We start from the raw sequence: 23,200 nt of genomic DNA, 5'->3' as shown, positions 1-23,200 counted from the left end.
GAGGAGCTGGGATTATAAAACAGGCAGGAAATAGGTTGAGGGTGCAACACTGGGCATGACAGCTTGTCCACAGCTGCTTCCAGCCATGGGCAGTAAAGGCCATTGCCAGTTCTGTTGCTTCTCTGGCCTCTGGAAACACAAAATGTTTCTCCCAACCCTTGCTTCTTCACATTTTTGACTAATGATTCAAGAGCCCAGGCAAGTATACCTCATTGTACAAGCCTCTGCTAGGGAGAGAAAAAAATGAACCAAATTGACTTTAGGTTGTTTTGTTGAGCCAGCTATTCTTCTAGAAAAACAAGGTTCAGATAAACTTTTACTGAACACATCACCAGTCAGACAAAAACTCATGAATGGAAAGTCCATGACATAAGAGGACCAGTGCTGAGAACCAAAACTAGTTCAATATAGTTGAACTATTAATCATAGTTTTTTTTAATTGTGCAACAATAAAAAAGGAGATATAAAAATAATAGTTCTTTACATATAACATATACAATATAAGTAATAATTATAGTGACTGAAGTCCCACTTTATGGAAAAAATTAGAAAATTAGGAGAGTGAGAAAAAGTAAAAGCATGCTCATTTCTTTATATAACACAGATTCTTTATATAACATTTATATAATGAAATGTCAGATATTCTTTCATTATTGCTTTTGATAATTAGAAACATATAGATTAGTGTCTTATTTGAAGGAGACTAGTAAGAAAAAGAGTGAAAAGATATATTTTTTTTCAAGGTTTTATTTATTTGAGAGAGAGAGACTATGAGCAGCATGGGGAGAGGGAGAGAGGGGGAGGGAGAAGCAGGCTCCCCAGTGAGGAGGGAGCCTGACATGAAGCTCGATCCCAGGACCCTAAAATCATGACCTGAGCCAAAGGCAGATGCTTAACCAACTGAGCCACCCAGGCGCCCTGGAAAGATATATCTTTCAAATTTATAGAAAAAAATTAAGGACAATATAGTTCATTAATTAAATGGTAGATCATTAAGTATAAGAAGTTTAAAATCATAAAAATGAGATATAAACAAAATAAATGAGAATTAATGTTATGAAAATGAAGAAAACCTCATTAAAAATGAATGGACAGCCAGCCCAGTCAATGAGAAACCACCACACCACACCACACCACTTCTCAGTCAATGAGAAGCTACTGCCACCGTCAACTCTTTGAAGCAGCACCTCTCAGTTTCTTTGTTTCCTCCATAAAAGCAAGACCCTCCTCTCCTCTGTTCTCCAGACCTGCCTGTGGTTTGCCATAGTTTGCTTATATCAAATAGCAATTCATTTTGCTGGTAAAGTAACTGGGTCTTTTATTTTTTTGAGATCAGCCATGTGAACTAATATAGTTTCCTATTCTTTTTTCTTTTTTTGGTGGGGAGGAAGAGTAAAAGAGAGATAGACAAAGAGAAAGAGAGAATGTTAAGCAGGCTCCCTGTCCAATGCAGAACCCAATGCAGGCTTTGATCTCACAGCCCTGACTTCATGATCTAAGCCGACATTAGGATTCTGACTTAATGGATTGAGCCACCCTGAAACCCTCATAATTTCCCATTCAAAGCCAAAGTATTTTCAGTTGAAAAAATATGATGAACATTTAGTTGCATTTCTAATACTTATTTACCTTTTCCCTCCTAAGAGAACCCAGTTATTTTTAGGATATCCACATTATTCCCCCATTCCTGAGGATAATGTGAATAATTTAATAGGCACACAGACTTGCCCTCTAGACGGTTATTAATCCATGCATGAGCACATGCTCTAAATTCAGCCTATCCCATTGAAGGGAAGAAATGATAGTCTTGCTATAGGTCATCTTAAAACTATAAGGGGAATAAGATTTAGATTGAAGTCACTGCTAAGATGGAATAGTGGGAAAATGGAAAGTTCATGGGTCCTTGATGGCATAATTGAGCCCTGGTTATCCCAAATAGATTCCCAAATATGTGAGATAATACAAGTTCATATGTTTAAAGCCAGAGATTCCTGTTAGTTTGAGCCAAGAAAAACTCAAACTATAAGTCTAGCTTGCTCTCTACAGTCAAAAATCAAGCTCCAATTCTATGCTAGCTACAAAGCATACATATTCTTATTAGGGACTTGGTTAAATGTAATGGGCTTATATTATAGAAGAGTATATGGCTACTAAAAACAATGAAACAGCTATTATCTGTAAAGAAGATCAAGTTAAGTGTCAGGCAAGGTGAAGAACAATCTGTGTATTTTGATAACATTTATGTAAAAATAATGCATATAATGCATTTTCATATATATGGTTAATGAATATTTCTATATTAACTAGAAATTGTTACAGTGTGATGCATGGCTGGAGACAGAGTTGGAAAGAGGTTTACTTTTCACAGTATACTGCTCTGTTCCTTTTGAATTTTCTACCATGCACTTGTACATCTAGTCAACACATAAACAAAAGCAAAATTGAAGTAGATTAAAACCAAAAAGATGAAAAAAAATAATATGTTAACGTTTTGAATACTTCAGATTATGACTCTTTTTTCAAAGTGCCAATGTAACACTTATCAAGAGTCATCATATGTTAGGTCTGTATTAGTATATAATTATTTCAAGTAACCTAAAATATGGCTACACAGGTTTGAAGGGTTTCTTGTTGTTTTTGTCTTTGTTTTTTTTTTTTTTTTACACAAGAAATCTAGATGAAAAAAGTAACTGGTGCTGATTCAAATCTCAAGATTTCACAATACACTTCTGTGATTTTCTTAGCCTTTCTTTCAGGGTTGTATTATGGCTGCTGTTGCTATCAGCATAACATCTACATTCAAGGCAAAAAATAATAATAATAAATAAAAAAGGAGTTGGAGAGGAGATGGAGTTTTTTTCTTCCAGAAAAGGAAAACCCTTAGCAGAAAATACAACAGACTCCCACTCTGGAAACACATCTTCCTGACCCCACAGCTGGAATTGGTGAGTGAAGGAGCAAGAAATTGGGTCAACTAACCAATATTGCTCACCGACTTATGAGATCAAGAAAAAGTTCTCATTAAATTTTAAAAAGCAGAAATTATGCAAAACACATTTTTGTGACACAATATCATTGAAATATAAGTTAATATGAAATGTCAAAAGAAAAAAAGAAAAATTTCCAGAACTTAAAATTAAAAGCACTGTCCTAATTAACTCTTTGGTCAAAAAGGAACAGTCTTCAATTGCAAACTCTTTAGAAAATCATTATAATGAGTATACTATATATATAAATTTATGGTAAATTACTAACATTATGCTCAGCTGAACTGTTAAGGTCCTAAATATGTCACTAATAAATAAGAATAAGTGAAAAAATAGTGAATCTACTCTAAATGTTGGAATAATATCTTTTTATATTTCTAGGGGAAGCAAAAGGGATGAAATTAAGTGATTAATAGAAATTATGAATTAGAAAAAAGAAAAACAATAAAATGGAGACTCAAAGTTACTTATTTTAAAAATCAATAAAATAGGCAAACTTTTGACCTTATTATTACATCATAACCTAAATTTTAAAGAGACATACAAAATTCTGTAAAAAATAGACTTCCAGTTATGCATGGCAAATTGAAAATCTATTATATTTCATTTACTTGAACTTCTACTAAAATTTCAGTATAGTAATGAGGTTATTAATATACAAAGAGAAAGAGAATAGGAGTGAAGACAACAGAATAATAGTGATGTCAACCATTATTTGGAGGCTAGGAACCATTTTTTAAACAACAACAACAAAATCTCTTAATATAATCAGAAGGCAAGAAATGGAAAATAAGAGAAGAAGGATAAGAATTAGGGATAACCAATTTATAAAATGCACATCAGGTAAGTGAATGTCCCAGAAATAATGAATAGGGACAATGGCAAAGAGAAAATTATAATTAATTAAGGAATATTTTCAAGAACTGAAAGATCAGAGTCTACAAGATAAACAAACTAATTGCCCAGATTATTGATTGAAAAGAGGCCTATCTTTGAGTTCATCATTATGAAGAGAATTCCAAAGCCAATGAGCATTGGTATTTTCAAAAGTAATACTGGAAACTAGAGGTTAATAAAACACTGACTTGAAAATTCTGAAGGATATAGTTTCACTCTGGAGTTATATATCCAGCCAACATAGCAATCAAACATAAACTTAGAACAATACACATTTGTTGGCATTTAAGTTAGAAAGAAAGAAAGAAAGAAAGAAAGAAAGAAAGAAAGAAAGAAAGAAAGAAAAGAAAAGAAAGGAAGGAAGGAAGGAAGGAAGGAAGGAAGGAAGGAAGGAAGGAAAGAAAGAAAGAAAGAAAGAAAGAAAGAAAGAAAGAAAGAAAGAAAGAAAAGAGGGAAGGAAAAAGAGAGAAGGAAAGAAAAGAAGGAAAGAATGAAACTTCCATGCATTTTTTTTCCTCAGGAATTTGCTAGAGGATGTGCTCCATCAGAATGGCAAATGTTTGATAAATTAGTGATTCTCTCTCTCTCTCTCTGTCTCTCTCTCTCAGTTGAAGAGCTATTTGCCCAATTGAAAAAAAAAAGTATTTGCATAGACACATTGGTTTCTAGGAATTTTCAGAAGGAAACAGTGACATTATCTATTAGGGTGTTTTGTTTTGTTTGCATTATCTTCCTGAACAAAGTTATTTGAACAGATAGGGTCTCAATTCTTAGTCTTGATAATTAAACTAGGTGAACATAGATGGCCTCAGTATTTCCTCCCTCCTGTCTCATCCTCTGTCCCTGACTCTTCCTTCCTTCTTCCCTCCTTCCTTTTTGTCATCCTCCCCTTTTTCCTTTATTTCTTTAGACTGTCCTCCCAGAGCTCTCCTTCCCCTTTGTCCTGTCTGGTTGACAGTTCTCTGTGCTTGAGACCTAGTGGAGATTCTGTGACTTCTTTGTGTTACTGTCTGGTATTGGATCCTCATGTTTCCAGGGTTTCCTTTTACATCATTCTGATGGAGCACATCCTCTAGCGAATTCCCAAGAAACAAATGTAGAGAAGTTAAATTTCTTTCTTATCTTTTCTCATTCCCCCTTTTCCTTCCTTCCTTCCTCCCTTGTTTTTCTTCTTTTATTTTGTTTCCTTTCTTTTTTTTTTCCGAGAACTTAAATGTCAAGACTCACTCCAAAAACATTGTCTTTCTGTTCTAACCCCCCCTTTTTTTTTGCTAACATTGTCTATTCTCAGTAAATTTCCAATCTTAAACTATTTGAGCTTGCGAACTATTCCAAAGCTTGAGAAATATCCTCCCCTAAATTTTCTTGCCCAAAATATCATCATGGCACTGCCAATGTAGTGATCTTCCTTATGGTGTTCTTCTTACAGCAGGAGATTTAATAAACATCCTTTCTTGATTAACAGGTTAATCTGCTGTAGTGTGTGTATAGGGGAGAGGAGTATGTGGAGTCAAGTTGGTTGAAGAAAAAGTAGCTAGATTATCTGACACATTTTATCACATAGAAATAATATTGAGAGAATGTTAGAGATGTTTGGAAGAACTCTTATGTTATATATATCATATATGGTCTATTCTATATAATATATAATAAGTAGTGGAAAATGTTAGAATTATTCACTCCCCTCAAAATAATAAAAAATATAAGAAACAAAGCATAATCATAATGCATTTGTTGGGTTTGTAGTAAGTAATATTTTAAGATCATAAGTTTAAAACTAAATTGAGATTTCCCTGGAAATTGTGATATAAAGGTAGGATAAGAAGAGAAAGATTGAGAGAAAGATGGATTAAAAATGCTAAATCCTCCTCTACTATGATAGGAAATAGATAAAAGAAGAAAGAGAGAACAACACATACTAAAAGGTAAATACTATCACCATCACCTCCACCAGCAACAAAAGCTGAAAGTTCTGGAAGCCTTGTGAAATTGATCAGGCTCGGTTCTCTTGAGCAGTGTTCTAGACTCCTAGCTGACGCTGTGAGAGTGACACTGGGTAACGGAGAAATCTGAGGTAGCAAGTGCAAAAGAGCCTCTCTTTGTCTGTCTGTCTGTCTCTCTCTGCACAGAGAGATGTCTGGAAATACATTCTCATATATTGGCAATAGTTATTTCCCAGGATTTTTTTTTTACATTCTTCTTAACATTTTTTCATAGATGAAATTTTATAATGAATATTTTATAATGAATATAATGAATATACACACACATAATATCTACACATTTTGATAAAATAATAACTCATTTTCTGATTAAAAAACTTTGAATCAAATTTCAGTAATAATAGCAAAAAAGAAAAACCACCACACATAAACAAAATACAGCTTTAGTTCAAAGTCAGTCACTGAGCCACGCATAAGTGCAGGACAAGCTGACAAAGGAAGGCTTTGCTGCTTGTACAGGACGTATAGTGAATGGGTTTGGTGAACAGCTAGTCAGTCTCTGCAGAGATTTCTTACAGTAACACAACATATTTATAGTCAGATGATCTAGCACACAGCAGCTAGAACTGTGCCTCTTTCACTGCTGTACTGCAGGAATCATAAATAGTTATGATTGATATTGTAACATAGCAGGCTTCATCAAAATGTCATGTCATCTAAAGAAAAGCTGGTAAAATCTTCAGGATCTCAAGAATCTCTTTAGTTCTACTTGAATACTAGAATATGAGCAATCCAATAAAGCTATTATAATAATGTCATAAAATTATTGCAAACTTCATCATCCTTTTTTATTTTTATTTTTTTAAGATTTCATTTATTTATTCATGAGAGACACACAAAGAGAGAGAGAGAGAGGCAGAGACAGAGGCAGAGACACAGGCCGAGGGAGAAGCAGGCTCCATGCAGGGAGCCCGAGGTGGGACTCGATTCTGGGTCTCGACATGGGACTCGATTCCAGGTCTCCAGGATCAGGCCCTGGACTGAAGGCAGCGCTAAACTGCTGAGCCACACAGGCTGCCCACATCGTCTTTTTAAAAAAATATTTGTATGTTGCTTTTTCCCACATTCAATAATTACATATATCGCTACAAGCTGAGATCAAACTCTAGAGCCTCTGCAGAATTTTTGATGCTACCTTTATGAGACTCTTGTCTTTTTAGAAGAAACAAATTAAAGATCTTCAGTTTGGATAGTCTCAGGCAGCTTCTACCAAAGAAATACCTTGTAATTTTTTGCTCGTACTTAGTAGGATCAATGAAACATTTCCATGAGATGTATTCTACACAGGATCTTGGGACATTCAGCCTCCTGACAGATCATCCTTTGCTGGCTGCCAACAGATTACATTGATTATTTTTACCTTGTCTGTGTGATTCACTGTGGTTGAATATGGGGAACATCAAAACGCTTCTCCTGAGCATGGAAAGACGGTAGATGGAGAAAATGAGGCACTTGAGAATTTTTAAGATAGTCTTTCTTCCTTAATCATTGATCACAGTGTATCTTCTTCTTGTTGTCGTTGTCTTCTTCTTCTTCTTCTTCTTCTTCTTCTTCTTCTTCTTCTTCTTCTTCTTCTTCTTCTTCATTTATTTATTTATTTATTTATTTATTTATTTATTTTTGCATACATATACAGGCACAGAGATAGGATTATGGAGTCATGAGTTAAGTCTTTTGCTCACCACCCTTCCCTCTTCAGTATCACATGTCTTCTTCAGGATCATTGCTTCACTGAATGCTGTTGAATATTGGCATATGTTTACAGCGTCACTGCTAGTACCATGCTCCTTCTTTTATTTCAAGGACATGAGGATTCTACTCTGACAAATTTTTCACTAACAAATCATATCAAAGTATAATAAGCACAAATTTCTTTGCACTTAAGCATCAATGGCAAAAAAAAAAAAAAAGCAAGTCTTTCTTCAGGTGACTTAGGCTGGCACATTCTGACATAGTAATCAGAACTCTCCTCAGAACATTCTGTTTGGTACATTTATGTATTTCATAAGGACTATTACAATTATCTAGTGGTTTTTCCAGGGAAATGGTGTGCTTTGTTAGTTAAGAGTACATACTTAGGTATCAGACTTCCTGAAGCTGGATCTGCTAGTTACCAGCAGTGTGACCTGGACAAGTTATTTGTAATCTCTCTCTGTCTCAGGTTTTTTATCTGCAAAATAAGAATACTTAAAAATGTTTACTTCAGAGATTCGTTGCAAGCATTTAATAATACAATGTATTCAGGGTTTCAGCCAAATCTTGCCACATATAAATAAATGGCAGTGATGATGATGAAGAAATCCTAATGCTCATTCAGCACTGGTTTGTCATAGCTCGTGATTTCTACCATGCTTCTTCCCATTTCCACCAATAATTGAGGACTTAGGCTAAAGTTTTGTTTCAAATATATATTGTATATATGGGTGTATGTATAACACATCATACAAAAATATGGATCATACTTGTTATATCAAACAAGGCACTTAAACAGATATACTTAGCCATATGTGAACTGAGCAGGTTAAGAAAATAAATTCTTCAGAAATCAAAACCTTAAGATTCAAATCCTTGATTCGCCAATTACTGTCTGTGAACTCAGAGAAAGTTACTTATTCACTCTGTGCCCTTTTTTTACTTTCCCTAAAAATCAAATGGAGAAAATAATAGTATATTTCTCACAAGGTAGACCTAAGCTCCATAAATTTTATTTATAAGAACTTTTAGGCTTGTTATTTGAAGCTAGAACCTTCCTACAAAGTTTGAGGAACATATACAGTCTAAATTTTGGAAACTTCCCACATTGAACCCCTTCTGGGATTGATAGACTTCATTTTTTTTTTAGTTAAACATTTATTTATTAACTACTATGTCCTGAGTACTGTGATAGGGATGATGATAAGACAAAAAAGCACGGTGAATCCACCTAGCAAGCTCCAATCTAGTCATGTGACCAAGCAAGGGAAAGCTAGGGAAATTGGGATATAGTCTTGTCTCTGCATGTCCTTGAGTCTGTTACTTCACCCATATTCACTGCAGATGTGGATCTGATTATGAGATCTAACCTTTAGGTTACCCTTTCCAATATTTCAAAATACACCATTTTTATTGGTTCTATAAGACTTCAGTCTCTGTTATTTCATTTCCTTCCTCCCTCCTTTTTCTCCTTCCTTCCTTCCTTCCTTCCTTCCTTCCTTCCTTCCTTCCTTCCTTCCTTTCTTCCTTCCCCCTTCCTTCCTTATATACTTCCTTTTTTTAAATAAAAAATATCTCTAAAAGAGTTTTATAAAAGCTATCAGGCAATTCCAACCTAGTATAATTTAGGTTAATCAGAGCTTCACAGCTGGAAAAAAACAGATGCTTGAGGGAATCAGAATTTTTCTAGAAGGAAGAATGGAGAGAACGATGTAATTTGGATTTTGAGGCCAAGCTCTTAAGTTTGGTTCAGGCCACTGGTCCTAACTGGGGTATCTAGAAGCCAAGAAACCGAGATATCCAGAGGCCAGTTTGCTGAAGAAGAACGAAATTGCCATAAGTAGAAGAAAAGTGAAGTATTGCTGCAATAACTCAGAATTATGTTTTTCCATGTCCATCATGTCGGTTATGTGTATTTTTAATTTTAACATTTGAAAAACAAAGGGTGATGGCAGGAAAGGAAAGAGATTTTAATTGTCAGCTTTGTTGTGTAATTACATAACAGAGCTAGCAATTGAGCCAATTATAATTGGATTATAATTCCATATAATCTGGAATGTAATTCAAGACGTGTGGTGAGCATTTATTTTATGTAAAGCATTGTGCTATGCGTGGAGAATACAGAGGTGCAATTGTGAGAGAATATATCTAAAAAGATACATTTCTGAATTTCTTCGCTCTTTAGCAGTTTGGTGTAGTGCTGTAATGCTTAACCTTTTCTTTCCTCCTCAATATTACTAAGGGCTAAAACATACCAGTCTCAGAACAGTGACTCAATTAAAACAGTGACTCTCAGTGGGGAATCTGGGGCAAGAAGATCTGGAAGCAAGCCATTTATACTTGGAGTTGGTAGGGAGTGCAATCTGGTATGTGGAGGATTTGTGTAGTTTGGAAAAGGACTTTCATGATTCTAATATTTTCACTTATGGGTAGGGATCATGAGGTCATCTTCTCTCCTTTCCTACTTCTTTTATGAGGATCACTGTATATGAAGGAAATCAGGTCTCATAAACCCCAAACACCAAATCCTCACACATCTGTCCTTTTCCAGTGTTCTATACGATTCACCCACCTTTCATCCCAAAATTTTTAAGTAGTCAAACAAGAAATAGACATCACAATTTTTACAAATCACTAAATCAAGGTTTGTGCTCTTTGATCAAAATCTTTCCTCTTGCTAAGATACTCTTTTTTGTAAAAGTCATCAGGAAATCCAATTTTATTCTTTTTAAATTCTGAACTCCCTATTTCATCATTCCCATCTTTGTTTTTCTGTTGTTCCTCGTTTTATTTTATTTCTTAACTTTAATTCCAGTATAGTTATCATGCAGTGTTATATTAGTTTCAGGTGTACAATATAGTGATTCACCAACTCTATGCATCACTTGATGCTCAGCATGACAAGCACACTCCTCAGTCCTCATCACCTATTTAACTCGTCCTCCTACCCAATTCCCCTCTGGTAACTATCAGTTCTCTGTAGTTAAGAGTCTGTACCTCTCCCTCTCTTTTTTTTCCCCTTTACTCATTTGTTTTGCTTTTTAAATTCCACATGAGTGAAGTCCTATTGTACTTGTCTTTCTCTGACTAAATTACTTTGCTTAGCATTATACTCTCTAGTTCTATCCATGTCATTGTAAATAATGCTGCTATAAACATAGGCGTAAATGTATCTCTTTGAGCTAGTGTTTTTGCATTTTTTGGGTAAATATCCAGTAATGTGATAAGGGTTCGATTTTTAACTTTTTAACTTTTGGAGGAAACTCCACACTGTTTTCCACAGTGGCTACACCAGTTTACATTCCCACAAACAGTGCAGGAGGATTCCTTTTTCTCCACCATTCTTGCCAACACCTGTTGTTTCTCGTGTTTTTTATTTTAGCCATTCTGACTGGTGGGAGTGATGACATGTCATTGCAGTTTTTATTTGCATTTCTTTGATGATGTGTGATGTTGAGCATCTTTTCATGTGTCTGTTGGCCATCTGGATGTCTTATTTAAAGAAATGTCTATTCATGTCTTCTGCCTATTTTTAATTGGATAATTTGAGTTTTAGCTGTTGAATTTTATAAGTTCTTTATATATTTTGGATACTAACCCTTTATCAGATATGTCATTTGCAAGTATCTTCTCCCATTCTGTAAGTTGCCTTTTGGTTTTGTTGATTGTTTTCTTCCTTTTTTTCCAGATACAAAGCCATATTTTTACATTTATTTATGTACTCATATTTACCTCAGAAGAAAAGAACAGGGGTGGGAAGAAAGCAGGCCCACAGCTGCTTCCCTCTGTCCACTCCAGAGTCAGAACTGGTACACAATAAATATGAGAGGCATTCAGGGACAGGAAGTGGGAGTTAACTGGGAAGGAGAAGTGCTCTATGCACATGTAGGTTTTTTATCAGGGGAGGGTATAATATGGGCTAAGGGACTTGTGCATTGAGAGGCCCTATGTACAGCTTGAAGCATGGGGGAGATGAGCCCAGTGGCTACAAGAGTAAATGCCAGAGGTGAGAGAGGCAGGGAGATATGGCTGCTGTTTTTCCAGTTTTATTGAAAAATAAAACTGTATAACTTTAAGGCACACAGTATAATGGTTTGATTTATATATATAATGAAGTGATTATCACAATAGTTTCAGCTAACATCCACCTTCTCATATAGGTGCACTAAAAAGAAAACAAAGAAGAAAAAAATAAAACAAATTTCTTCTTGTGATGAGAACTCTTAGGATTTATTTTTTGAACAACTTCCCTATATATCATATAGCAGTGTTAGTGATAGTCATGTTGCAACCTCACAAATATTTTAAACTCCACTTATTCCTAGCCACCTACTGCAGAGGAAATTGAACTCACTTAGAATTTATTCTAACTTTTCCTCTTAATTCTGTAGATTCAATCATGTTTTCCATGGTCTCCTACTACATTGCAGAGGACGTACTTCTTCCTGTGATTAGCATCTCATCTCCATATTCCTAGGATTCTTACAATGGCAATTATTCATGTTTCACTTTTCTTTGGAATTTCTGCCTTCCAATAAATCCATCCCATCAACTATTGAAAATGTTCATACTTAAGACATTGCTGGGTTTTTTTTTTAAGATTTTATTTATTTATTCATGAGAGACATGGAAAGAGAGAGGCAGAGACACAGGCAGAGGGAGAAGCAGGGTCCCTGCAGGAAACCCCATGTGAGACTCAATCCTGGGACTACAGGATCACGCCCTGAGTAGAAGGCAGGCGCTAAACCATTGAGCCACCCAAGTGTCCCAGACATTGCTGTTTTAAATGGAACAATTCTCCTCAACTACCACCTTGCATTTCCCCTCCCTCTCATAGCCAACTGTCTTAAAAATCATTTTTACACAAGCAGTTTCCATTTCTTTGCTTCTTATTTTGTAAAGTCACCGCAATCTGGCTTCTATTTACACTACTTCCTAGAAACTGTTCTTGTTATTTTCTCAATTATCTTTGTGTTCTAAATCCAGTGGGCTTTTAATCAGTCTTCTTTGTCTCGACTTCTGAGCAGGGATTATTGGCCACTCTACTGCCTACAGTTTTCTTGAAACATTTTGTCTCCTTTGCGTCTGACAGCTCATGCTTTTCTACCTCTCTGTTGTCCTTCTCTTTCCTTTCATAAGCTCATGCTAAAATACCTAATAATGAACATTTCCATTTTACGTGTTCACCTTCATAGTATGTATTTTTCAGGCCATTTTGACCATGGCCCTGGCTTCTGCTACCATTTACAGTCTAATGACTCTTGTTTACATCTCAGGTCAAAACCTCTTTTTTTTTTTTTTTTTTTTTTATTTCCACATATGTTCAACTACTCACTTAGCATCTCCATTTAAATGTCACAAAGACAACAAACCCAAGGGAGATCTTTCCTTTCCAGTCTAATTCCATTCAGAGTTCTCAGTCTCAGAGAATGGGGTTATTTTCTTGCTCAAGATAGAAAGTGTGCAGTCTCTTAACACTTTCTCTCATTTTCTCTGTAGCTGCACTATATCCAATCCAGCATCAAGTAATTTTAAGTGAATTGAGCCCACATTAAACTTCTTATAGTGGTTTTTAACATCTCTATCTCCTTATCATATCCCATACATTCAAGCAATCAACTTCTATGGATTTTAATTCGTACATAACTTTGGAAAATAATATTATCTGTAATTGTCCTCTCAAGAGCCACTCTGGCTCCAATTAAATCCATCTTATCAAATGTAATTATAATTATACCATTCTTAAGCACAAATCCCTTATGTGGATATCCAATTTATGACAATGACAAAATACCTACCATGACCCATGGGCTGTGCATGGTTTGACATATACATTCCTCTTCAACCTGGCCTTACTGCACCTGCCCCTCTGCTCTCTGTACCTCAGCCACACCAACCTCCTATCAGTGTCTTTAATGTGCCATTATTTTTCTTCTGGATTAGAACCTGCATGTCTCTGTCTGGAATGCTCTCCTATTTCTTCTCCTCCTTGAAACATCACATTATATAATAATATATACATTATTGTAATTATTTGGGTATTTTTTTCTTCTAACTACACCTTTTGTTTCTAACTACACTTTCAACTCTGTTTTTAAGAAGCATATTTATTTTGCCTCCTATTACATCTGCAATACAGGGTACAATGCCTTCAACGTAGTAAAACTGCAATATTAAACAGTATCTGCTGCTTAATATTACATTTGTGATATTCTGCTTCTAGTACAAGTGCTACCATTATCATATCCTTGAAAAGATTAATCACCTTTGAAGCATAGAAGTTTCAGGGGTGGGTGGGGGTGAATTTGCTTCTTGTGTTTCAGAGACCTCCTCCCCTCCCACAACACACAAAACTACCCTTTGGGAAATTAATGCTACTGTCCAAGAAGAGGATTATAAATGGTTTTGTATTAATAATCAAAAAGTGGATACCATCAGGTAGATATCTGTTCTCTCTATAAGACAATCAATAAATAGTCTTCTATTTTTATTTCAAAGTATGTGCTGCACTGGAGATGTTCAGTGGGAAATGGAGTATTAGAGCCCTTTCCTACTTTGAGGATTAGAAATATATGAATATGTTCATGGTAAGATATCACAGGCCTAGAAAAGGGAAGAGTTGAGAGTTTAGGAATGGACAAAACTTGTGAGTTAGTCAAGACAAGTGCCCCTGGTCCAGTACAGATGGCTATGTACAAAGAGATGGAACATTCAGAAAATCCAGCAAAGGAGTACTAAGGAGGTGAAGTCACCCTACCCCCAAAGGCATTGCTATCCTAGGAGCTCAGCTAGGGAGATTGTTCTGCTAAGAGGTCCATCAAGGAGGGGAGAAATAGCATTCACATAAATACTGTATGTCAGCAATGACTGTACCTGCTGCTATGTGTACAACAAAGACTGTACCTGATGTATTCTTAAAAAGATACATCCTTTTTGGAAATCTCTTCAAGTGCTGTGTGACTATGTCCCTTTATATCTCTGAAAAGTACAGGCTTCATCTCACTGTTGCTGATGCTTTAGTAATTCTCCAAAGGTAATGCCACTGTCACACTCAATGAATCTAGAAAATGTCTTCCTGCAGAAACTAAATCCTCAGTTTTATTAAGAATGTCTCTGAGGCCCTTTATAATGAGAGATTCCCAGGGATGTGTTCATTCTCAAGCCCAGAGATTTGGTTACTTCTTTGTATCTCATTTTCAAACAGAAATGGGCTGTGTGTCAGATCAAAGACAGCATCAAATTCTTTGATGTTCTTCCCTTCAAGGGATGAGATCCATTTTATCTCTCCTTCATCCTGGGCGAGCCTGTGGCTGCCCTAATATAGTCAGCGAAAGTGATGCTAAACTAATTCTGGGTATAGCTTTTATTTTATTTTATTTTTTAGATTTTATTCATTTATTTGAAAGAGCACAAGCTGGGGGAGGGACACAGGGAGAGGCAGAAGCAGACTCCCCATTGAGTGGGGAGCTTGATGTGGGACTTGATCCCAGGACCCTTGGATCATGACCTGAGCTGAAGGCAGACAGTTAACCAACTGAACCACCCAGGCACTCCTGGGCATAGCTTTTAAAAGCATTAAACTTGTCCTCTGGAAACCTCTGATCTATGAAGCAAGAAGTCGGACTATCCTGCAGGAGAGATCATAAGGAGAAACCTTAAGACTTGATAAATAGAAAGACAGAGCGAGCAGAGACCAGCCTTCTAGCCATGCAACAAAGGCACTAGGCATTGAATAATGGTTGAACCACCATACCAGACAAGCTTCTAGCTGAATAACACTGAGCTACCCTATATGGTATAGTATATTCTAGTTGATACCTGTCTGAATTTCTGGTCCAAAGTTGTAACACTAAGAGGATTTTTGTTTTATGTCATCATGTTGGAAGTAATTTGTTACCCAGCAATAGTTAAATGTGACTTTCTAGTAAGAAAATTGAGGACAGGTGATCCAATCACCAAATGTTCATGAAACTCACCTTTTATTTTCCCTCTGCCTATGTCTTATCGCGGAGAGATTTCTTTTAAGAGTAAATGTATCATATTTTGAGGTTATAGGTTTTGGACACTCATCATTGGAAGTGTCAGTTTTCTGGTGTGGTATGAGGTTGTCATGACCTGAGATTCTGGCCCTACATCCAGCTATGAGAGTGTGTGGTAGACTTTATATATCTGCTGTAAATTTACAACATATAGGTTAAATAAATTACATGCCAAATCATATTTATATATTATATAAGGACATCAACTTCTGGAATAAGAGGGTGAAAACCTTGGTGACCTTACTCTCCCACTAAAACAAAAATACAGGCAAAACAACTAAAGTGAGCCATTTAAAAACCACTTGTCAATTAACCAACACCACAGAACAACCTAAAAATCATTTATCAGAGAAACTGCTAAACTTCAGTTATGATAGAGGAAGCAAGTATGAAGTTTTAACTTGGGCCTAATCGTTTTGGTGGTGTGATATCCAAAATCCAGAAGTATTGCAGATAATGTCCTATTTAGAGCTTCTTTAAAAACACCATACCCACAATATAGCCAATGTTTTATCCAAACTTGCAGCTCCCTCTCAGAGCATGGTGGTTATGTGGTGCGATCCAGAACTCAGCTTAGTGGGGAAGAGGAGGGAGTGTACCCCAAGTTATTTATTATTTTAAAAAATTTATTTATCTATTCATGAGACACACAGAGACACAGGATAGGGAGCCCGATGCAGGACTCAATCCCGGATCCCATGAGGCTGTGACTTCAGTTGAGGCCAAGAGGCAGGCTGGGAATTTAAAAGAAAATCCAACAGAACTAGAAAATCATAAGAAATTTTGAAAAGCTTCCACATATTTCTAGGGGACTAAACAGTTGTGAGAAAGTTTAGGGAAAAACCTAGGAAAAAAATCACTGGGCATTCCCTCTGGCTGACTTTGAGGGTCTGAATGAACAGAAAGTGAAAGCCAAATCTGTCTTGTAAACTGTAGTTTGAAGTCTTACCTTCTCATATAGATCCATTTGGCAAAGGGTATAAATATAAAAGAAAGGTATTTAAGAAACGCTGACCATTAAATTATACTGATCCCAGGTGACCCCTAGGAAGCCAGATTTAAAAATAAAAACAAGAACTTAATGAATAACAACAACAACAAAAAAAGCTAGCAAAAGACTCAACACAAAGGCCACACACTGCAGAGAATACAGAATCTATAATTAGTCCAAGGAAGTTACTAAACAGATAAGCACCAACAAAGAAAACAACAGCAACAACAACACACCAGCAACAACAAACCTTGGGAGACAGAGGAATCTGATACCAGAATTGAAATAACACGTTATCTAAATGCCTAATTTTCAATAAAAATGATGAGAAATGCAAGGAAACAGGAAAATATATCACATACACAGGAAAAAACCAAACCAACCCAAATCAAAACAAAACAGAGTAGCTTGAGAGTATACCAAGATTGTATACTTTGTAGACAAAGTCTTTAAGTCAGCAATTATAATACAGTATGCTCAAGGAACTAGAGGAAATTATATCTAAAGAGCTAAGAAATAAAAAAAGGTATGAAGGAAGAAAAAAAGATGAAGAAAAATAAACAAAATCTCAGAGACTTGTTGGAAACTGTTAAGTGTATCAACATATATGTAATTGGAACCCCAGAAAAAAAGATAAAGAGGCAGAAAGATATTTGAATAATGACCAAAAATTCTCAAATTGATTTTAAAAAAATATTAATCAACACATTCAAGAAGCTCAACAAACTGCAAATAAAGTAAATTTTTTTTTATTTTTATTTATTTATGATAGTCACAGAGAGAGAGAGAGAGGCGCAGAGATACAGGCAGAGGGAGAAGCAGGCTCCATGCACCGGGAGCCCGACGTGGGATTCGATCCCGGGTCTCCAGGATCGCGCCCTGGGAAAAGGCAGGTGCCAAACCGCTGTGCCACCCAGGGATCCCTAAAGTAAATCAGAGAGATTCACACCTAAACATATAGGCATATCATGAAATCAAAGAAAAACAGGAAGTGTTTAAAAGAGCAAGAAAAAAATGACACCACAGACAAGGGATCTTTACAAAGACTAGAATGATTCTTCTTTTTTTTATTAGAAACCATGGTGAGTGGGGGTTGGATGGCTCAGTAAGTTAAGCATCTACCATCTCTAGTCTTGAGATCAAAGTCCTGGGACCAAACTCCCAAGTCTCTGGCTCTGCGCTCAGTGGGAAGTCGTTTCTCCCTCTCCTTCTGCCCCTCCCCCCTGCTCATGCATTCTCTCTCTCTCTCAAATAAATAAATAAAATCTTGAAAAAAAAAAAAGAATCTGTGATGACCAGAAAACAGTGAGATGACATCGTCAAAGTATTGCAAGAAAACCACTATCAACTAAGACGTTTATATGTAACGAAATTCTTCAAAATTGAGGGGAAAATGATGACATTTTCAGAAAAATAAAAACAAAATTTGTAACTACTAGACTTATCCCCACCAAAAAATAGTAAAGAAGTCCTTCAGAATGCAATGAAAATACACTGAATGGTAACTGAATCCACACAAAAATATAAAGAGCACTATTAAAAAATATATATAATGATTATGAACAATAGTATAAACATATTTGTTTATAATACTTTACTGATCCAATCTACTTTAAAAGGCAACTACATAAAGCAATAATTATAAAATTGTTTATAGGCTTATAACATGTAAAAATGTAATTTGGATAACAATGATTGTACAGAGGAGTGGGGAGGGAACTGAAACATTGGAGCTAAATATTTTATACTAATAAAATGAATACTAAACATAACTGAAATTATTTTAAGTTAGGGTGCTATGTGTAATCCCCAGGGTAATTACTCATTAAGAAAATAACTGGGCGGCTTGGGTAGTTCAGGGGTTTAGCACCACCTTCAGCTCAGGGCCTGGTCCTGGAGACCTGGGATCGAGTCCCACATCAGTCTCCCTGCATGGAGCCTGCTTCTCTCTCTGCCTGTGTCTCTGCCTCTCTGTGTCTCTCATTAGTAAATAAATAAATAAATTAATTAAGTAATTAATTAATTAATTAATAAAATCTTTTAAAAAAGAAAAGAACTAAAAATATAATAAAAGTAAAACAAAGGAATTAAAAGATACACTAGAAAATATCAACTTAACAAAAATGAAGCCAAGAATTAAGGCATAAAGAAGACATAAGACATAAAGAAAACAAATAGCAAATAACAGACATAAATCCTACCTTGCCAGTAATTACATTAAATGAAAATAAGTTCACCAATCAAATGTCTGAAATTGGCAGAATTAAGGAAGAAAAAGATTCAAATATAGGCAATCTACAGAAAACATGCTTCGTATTAAAAAACAAAAATAAGTTGAAAACAAAGAGATAGAAAAATATAATTTATGCAAAAGGTAGCAAAAAAAGAATGAGTGAGATGCTAATATAAGAAAATAGACTTTAAGTTAAAAATTGTTACTAAAGACAAAGAAGAATATTTGATATTGTCCAGGTCAATGTATGAAGGAGATACAATGATATTAAACACAAATCTATTTAGGCACAGAGCTCCAAAATACATGAAGAAAAAACCAATAGAATTGAATAAAGAAACAGACATTAAGATACAATAGTCGGAAACTTCAAATACCTACATACAATAATGGAAAGAACAACCAGGAGAAAATATCAATAGGGGGAAAAATACTTGAATAACATCCTCAATAACACTGTAAACCAGTGGGGACTACAAGACCTCTCTGGAAGGCTCTACGCAACAGTTTCAGAACACATATTTTTTCCCATAGCAAGACCATATGACCTAGCGGCCATAAGATCAACCTGAATAGATTTAAAAGGATTGAAATTATATAAAATGTATTCTTCAGCCACAGTGGAATTAAATTAGATATCAACAACAGAAGAAAATTTTGAAAATTCACAACTATGTGGAAATTAAGTAACACTCTTTGAAATAATGCAATAGGTTAACAAAGAAAACATAAGGGAAGTTACAAAATAATTTGAGAGGAATGAAAATGAAAACACAACATACCAAAATTTATAGTAAGCAGATAACAGAGTGCTTAGAGGTAAATTTATAGCTATAAATTCATATGTAAAAAAATAAGAAAGATCTCAAGTTAATAGTTTCCTGTTTTATGAACTATAAAATAATGAACAAACTGAACTCAGAGCAAGCAGAATGAAAGGAATAATAAGATTAGAGTGGAAAGAAATAAAAATAAAGGATAGAGAAAAAACAATGAGATAAAAATATTTTTTTGAAGGGATCAAACAAAATTGTTATTGGTGTTCAATTTACTAACATACAGAATAACCCCCAGTGCCCGTCACCCATTCACTCCCACCCCCCGCCCTCCTCCCCTTCTACCACCCCTAGTTTGTTTCCCAGAGTTAGCAGTCTTTACGTTCTGTCTCCCTTTCTGATATTTCCCACACATTTCTTCTCCCTTCCCTTCTGTTACCTTTCACTATTATTTATATTCCCCAAATGAATGAGAACATATAATGTTTGTCCTTCTCCGATTGACTTACTTCACTCAGCATAATACCCTCCAGTTCCATCCACGTTGAAGCAAATGGTGGGTATTTGTCATTTCTAATAGCTGAGTAATATTCCATTGTATACATAAACCACATCTTCTTTATCCATTCATCTTTCGTTGGACACCGAGGCTCCTTCCACAGTTTGGCTATCGTGGCCATTGCTGCTATAAACATCGGGGTGCAGGTGTCCCGGCGTTTCATTGCATTTGTATCTTTGGGGTAAATCCCCAACAGTGCAATTGCTGGGTCGTAGGGCAGGTCTATTTTTAACTCTTTGAGGAACCTCCACACAGTTTTCCAGAGTGGCTGCACCAGTTCACATTCCCACCAACAGTGTAAGAGGGTTCCCTTTTCTCCGCATCCTCTCCAACATTTGTGGTTTCCTGCCTTGTTAATTTTCCCCATTCTCACTGGTGTGAGGTGGGATCTCATTGTGGTTTTGATTTGTATTTCCCTGATGGCAAGTGACGCAGAGCATTTTCTCATGTGCGTGTTGGCCATGTCTATGTCTTCCTCTGTGAGATTTCTCTTCATGTCTTTTGCCCATTTCATGATTGGATTGTTTGTTTCTTTGGTGTTGAGTTTAATAAGTTCTTTATAGATCTTGGAAACTAGCCCTTTATCTGATACGTCATTTGCAAATATCTTCTCCCATTCTGTAGGTTGTCTTTGAGTTTTGTTGACTGTATCCTTTGCTGTGCAAAAGCTTCTTATCTTGATGAAGTCCCAATAGTTCATTTTTGCTTTTGTTTCTTTTGCCTTCGTGGATGTATCTTGCAAGAAGTTACTATGGCCGAGTTCAAAAAGGGTGTTGCCTGTGTTCTTCTCTAGGATTTTGATGGAATCTTGTCTCACATTTAGATCTTTCATCCATTTTGAGTTTATCCTTGTGTATGGTGAAAGAGAGTGGTCTAGTTTCATTCTTCTGCATGTGGATGTCCAATTTTCCCAGCACCATTTATTGAAGAGACTGTCTTTTTTCCAATGGATAGTCTTTCCTCCTTTATCAAATATTAGTTGACCATAAAGTCCAGGGTCCACTCCTGGGTTCTCTATTCTGTTCCACTGATCTATGTGTCTGTTTTTGTGCCAGTACCACACTGTCTTGATGACCACAGCTTTGTAGTACAACCTGAAATCTGGCATTGTGATGCCCCCAGATATGGTTTTCTTTTTTAAAATTCCCCTGGCTATTCGGGGTCTTTTCTGATTCCACACAAATCTTAAAATAATTTGTTCTAACTCTCTGAAGAAAGTCCATGGTATTTTGATAGGGATTGCATTAAACGTGTAAATTGCCCTGGGTAACATTGACATTTTCACAATATTAATTCTGCCAATCCATGAGCATGGAATATTTTTCCATCTCTTTGTGTCTTCCTCAATTTCTTTCAGAAGTGTTCTATAGTTTTGAGGGTATAGATCCTTTACATCTTTGATTAGGTTTATTCCTAGGTATCTTATGCTTTTGGGTGCAATTGTAAATGGGATTGACTCCTTAATTTCTCTTTCTTCAGTCTCATTATTAGTGCATAGAAATGCCACTGATTTCTGGGCATTGATTTTGTATCCTGCCACGCTACCGAATTGCTGTATGAGTTCTAGCAATCTTGGGGTGGAGACTTTTGGGTTTTCTATGTAGAGTATCACGTCATGGGCCAAGAGGGAGAGTTTGACTTCTTCTATGCCAATTTGAATGCCTTTAATGTCTTTTTGTTATCTGATTGCTGAGGCTAGGACTTCCAGTACTATGTTGAATAGCAGTGGTGAGAGTGGACATCCCTGTCTTGTTCCTGATCTTAGGGGAAAGGCTCCCAGTGCTTCCCCATTGAGAATGATATTTGCTGTGGGCTTTTCATAGATGGCTTTTAAGATGTTGAGGAATGTTCCCTCTATCCCTACACTCTGAAGAGTTTTGATCAGAAATGGATGCTGTATTTTGTCAAATGCTTTCTCTGCATCTAATGAGAGGATCATATGGTTCTTAGTTTTTCTCTTGCTGATATGATGAATCACATTGATTGTTTTACGGGTGTTGAACCAGGTTTGTGTCCCGGGGATAAATCCTACTTGGTCATGGTGAATAATTTTCTTAATGTACTGTTGGATCCTATTGGCCAGTATCTTGTTGAGAATTTTTGCATCCATGTTCATCAGGGATATTGGTCTGTAATTCTCCTTTTTGGTGGGGTCTTTGTCTGGTTTTGGAATTAAGGTCATGCTGGCCTCATAGAACGAATTTGGAAGTAATCCATCTCTATCTTTCCAAACAGCTTTAGGAGAATAGGTATGGTTTCTTCTTTAAACGTTTGATAAAATTCCCCTGGGAAGCCATCTGGCCCTGGACTCTTGTGTCTTGGGAGGTTTTTGATGACTGCTTCAATTTCCTCCCTGGTTATTGGCCTGTTCAGGTTTTCTATTTCTTCCTGTTCCAGTTTTGGTAGTTTGTGGCTTTCCAGGAATGCGTCCATTTCTTCTAGATTGCCTAATTTATTGGCGTATAGCTGTTCATAATATGTTTTTAAAATCGTTTGTATTTCCTTGGTGTTGGTAGTGATCTCTCCTTTCTCATTCATGATTTTATTAATTTGAGTCTTCTCTCTCTTCTTTTTAATAAGGCTGGCTAATCGTTTATCTATCTTATTAATTCTTTCAAAGAACCAACTCCTGGTTCTGTTGATCTGTTCCACAGTTCTTCTGGTCTCGATTTCGTTGAGTTCTGCTCAAATCTTTATTAACTCCCTTCTTCTCCTGGGTGTAGGATCTATTTGCTGTCTTTTCTCTAGCTCCTTTACGTGTAAGGTTAGCTTTTGTATTTGAGTTCTTTCCAGTTTTTGAATGGATGCTTGTATTGCGATGTATTTCCCCCTTAGGACTGCTTTTGCTGCATCCCAAAGATTTTGAACGGTTGTATCTTCATTCTCATTAGTTTCCATGAATCTTTTTAATTCTTCCTTAATTTCCTAGTTGACCCTTTCATCTTTTAGCAGGATGGTCCTTAACCACGTGTTTGAGGTCCTTCCAAACTTCTTGTTGTGATTTAGTTCTAATTTCAAGGCAT

This window comes from Canis aureus, chromosome 15 (genome assembly GCF_053574225.1).
Source record: "Canis aureus isolate CA01 chromosome 15, VMU_Caureus_v.1.0, whole genome shotgun sequence".
NCBI classification, from domain to species: domain Eukaryota; kingdom Metazoa; phylum Chordata; class Mammalia; order Carnivora; family Canidae; genus Canis; species Canis aureus.
The sequence above is the reverse complement of the archived record's forward strand: the minus strand, read 5'-3'. Positions refer to the sequence as shown.